Raw genomic sequence first — 3,732 nt, 5'->3', positions numbered from 1 at the left:
CTAGCAAAAGACAGTCAACAATTGCTCTATCAACTGCAGAAGCAGAATATATCTCAGCGTCACTGTGCACAACTCAGATGCTCTGGATGAAACATCAGCTAGAAGATCTACAAATCTTTGAGAGTAACATTCCTATCTTTTGTGATAATACTGCTGCTATTTGTTTAAGTAAGAATCCCATTCTACATTCCAGAGCCAAACACATAGAAATAAAACATCATTTTATTAGAGACTATGTTCAGAAAGGGATAGTAACGCTGAAGTTCATTGATACAGAACATCAATGGGCAGATATCTTTACTAAGCCTCTAGCTGAAGATAGATTTCTTTTTATCTTAGAAAATCTGAACATTAAAAATTGCCCTGAGTAAAATTTGGCTCTGAACATGTAAAATGAGACTCTGATAAAAACAAATACACTTCTGCCTCTGACTCTGATACTTCTACCAAGTTAAGAAGATATCTGAGTTAGAAATCTTCAGAAATCCTTTGGTATTCCTGAAGATCAGATACATCAACACGTGGGGAACATGCGTCTAACCCTAGAACTTCTAGACAGCTGTCAAAAGAAATCAAAGGTCAGAACGCTTGAAATCTCCTCGAGCAGTGTGCTTACTGTTGGGATTAGACATTCATTTATTAGCTATAATCATTTTTCCCCCCTAGCGTGCAAATCTTGTGTTCTGTTCCAACGCAATTAAATGTGTCGTTTTGCATGTGTTTTTACCCTTAGGTATATAAACACTTTTCTCACATTTCACACACTTATCACTCTCACTCACTCTTAAACCCTAAACCCTCTCTCGAAGTTTTCTCTGCAACTTTCTCAGTTCTTCATCTTCTTCTTCAATCTTCGTCATGAATCCTCAAGAGCAAGAAGTTTTTAACTTCTCCCAACAAATGGAAGCCGCTTCTAATCCCCAAACCTCAAACACTCAAACACCCATGGTTATAGATGTCACCACGACCCCAGTTTACAAAGAACCTCACATTTTGGAACGCGAACAACACATAAACCTTTCAACTCCCTTTGAAGGTTTAGATGTACTGTGTGAATCGCTGGTGGATTTTGAGAACTTAAGAAGAAACGGTGTTGATCTTACTGAAGATCTTCGCAAGCAAGGTTGGGAAACCTACTTCGACAGGCTTTATGGTCCAATCTATCCTCTTCTGGTGAAGGAATTCTGGAGATGTGCAGATGCTGATGACCAGTTCATTGTTTCTTTTGTTCTGGGTGTGAAGATTGTCATCACTGAAGCATCAATTGCTTCCTTGCTAAACATGGAGAAAGCTGGAGGTAAAAGGATTTACAACATTCCTCCAAGGTCCAAGCGCATCACAGAAGTCATTAACCCTACAATCTTCAAAGCAAATGTTGAAGGAAACCCATCTAAGAACAAGGAGCTTCATCAGAACCTCCGAGTTTGGCTGAAGATTATTCTGGGAACAATCCATCATCGTCCAGCCTCCAACTCTTCAGATTACATAAATGCTGATCAGAAATGCATCCTCTACTGTATTCAGAAGGGTATCCCGATCAACCTCCCTGTTCTCCTCTTCAGATATCTGAGGGATTCAGTCAGAGAAACGAGGAATAACATGAAGCCCAGATCCTACATTCCTCTGGGTAGATTGCTCTCTGACATCTTCATTGAGCATGGGCTGGTAGATGCTCTGGAGAAGACCAGATGTATGGATGATCTGGCAATTGATGTGGGAAAGCCTCTGAATGCCAAAAATCTGAGGAGTATGGGAATCATCAAAGACATCAGAGTCAAGCCCACTATGGATGTGACCTGGGAAGCTCTGAAGGATCAGAGGAAGATGCCTCATGGCCTTGAAAGGTTCTTCAAGAATGAACCCAGAGATGCCATTGCTATCTACCTTCAGGATCGTCTGGATGAAGGCATTGATATTTCTGATTTCCGCCTTGAAGACTGTCTGGACTCTGTAGAAGATTTGGTCAGATACAAAAGAGGTCTTTCTGAGAAGAAGATAGCTGAGGAAGCAAGGAAGGCAAAGAAAGCCAGACTTGGAGAAACCTCTGGCACCAAAGCTTCAGCACCTCTGAATGTCTCTTCTGGTAAGTCTATTCCTCCTGTCTCCTCTGCATCTATAATGGCTTCCTCTAACCCTCTCTCCTCTCAACCAATATATACCACCGCTGAAATACCACCCTCAATCACCAGAACCTCTCAACCTCCACCTGTTCTAAAAATTGCTCGTAATTTCACAACAACCTCTGACCCTAATCAACTATATCACCACAGCTCTTCCTCATCCTCTGAATATGAATCACCCCCTTACCTTTCCCCTTCTTCTGACCAAGAGTTCTCTGAACAAGAGTCCTCTGACCAAGAACACTCTGACCCAAACTCCCCAACAATAGCTGAAATTTATGCTAAAAATTTCGCTCCACAACCCTCAAGACAATCTGAAGTAACCTCACCCCTCCAAACTTCACTTCCACCACAACAAACAACAACCTTACCCTCTGAAACTCAACCATCTGATCCCTTCACCTCTAATATCACTCCACCATTTATTCCCGCTGTACCTGAACCAGACTCTGACCCATTAGACCTAAATCCACTATATGCTTCATCCCCCAGTCTTCAACCAGACGCAGATTCTGAACTTCAAGCAGAATCTGAACCTCAACAAACTGAACCTCAACCTCTAAATCTCAGCCCTCAAAACTCTCCACCTCATTCACCTGAACCTGAACCTGAACCTGAACTTACCATACCTACCCTTGAGGAGGCCATTATACAGGTTGCAGAAGCCTCAGTCCAGAAGATCAAGTCTCTGGCTAAAAACTCTGAAGTTAGTGATGATCCTAAATCTGTTAGGACACACTGGAACATAGTCATTAGTTGGATGACCTCTGAGTCTTATAGGCTGAAGAGTATCTCTGAACAAGTCAGAAATGGCTACATCAGAGACTCTGAGGAAAGACTCCAAGAGAGACTGGCTAGAGAAGCTGAGGCCAAGAGATTAGAGGAAGAAAGGTTGGCCAAGGAAGCTGAGGAAGAAGCAAAGAGGTTGGAAGAAGAACGCCTGGCAAAGGAAGCAGAACTTCTAAGGATTCAGGAAGCTGAAGCCAAGGCTAAGGCAGATGCAGAAGCCCAAGCTGCTGCTGAAGCTGAAGCTCAGCAAGCTCTGATTCAGGGGGAGTCTTCCTCTGCGATCCCTCTGATTCTTAACACTCTGAAAGAGATAAAGCAAGATCAGCAAGAGATAAAGAAAGATCAGAATGAGCTTCGTGCCAGGATGGACAAGCAAGATGCTCTGAATGAAAACATCCAGAACATGTTTGCCATGTTGCTTCAGAGACTTCCTCAACCTCCAAACCCTTAGGCACTTAGGATTTATTTTGTTTGCTTGCCTAGTGTTTTTTGCTTCTGTCTTTTTAGCTCTGATATTCTCTTGAATCTGTTGTTTTGACTGTTGTTTGCCTTTGTGCTTTTTTAAATGAAGTGTTTTTCTCTTTATTATTCTTTTTATTTTTTTTATGCCTTTTTTATTATGCCAAAAAGGGGGAGAAATTATTAAATAGCTCTGATGAAAATTATGTCTAAAACCTTAAGCATTCTGCAACAATTATAGAAATAGCTCTGATTAAATAATAACTCTGATTAAATAACTCTAACATTAAAATTAAGAAATTGCAGAAAGTTTTCAGAAATCTCATTGCTTGGAAAGCTCTGGTAAGAACTTCTGAACTCCCTA

The sequence above is a fragment of the Lathyrus oleraceus genome, chromosome 5, assembly GCF_024323335.1.
Source record: "Lathyrus oleraceus cultivar Zhongwan6 chromosome 5, CAAS_Psat_ZW6_1.0, whole genome shotgun sequence".
Taxonomy (NCBI): domain Eukaryota; kingdom Viridiplantae; phylum Streptophyta; class Magnoliopsida; order Fabales; family Fabaceae; genus Lathyrus; species Lathyrus oleraceus.
Note: the sequence above shows the minus strand (reverse complement) of the source record.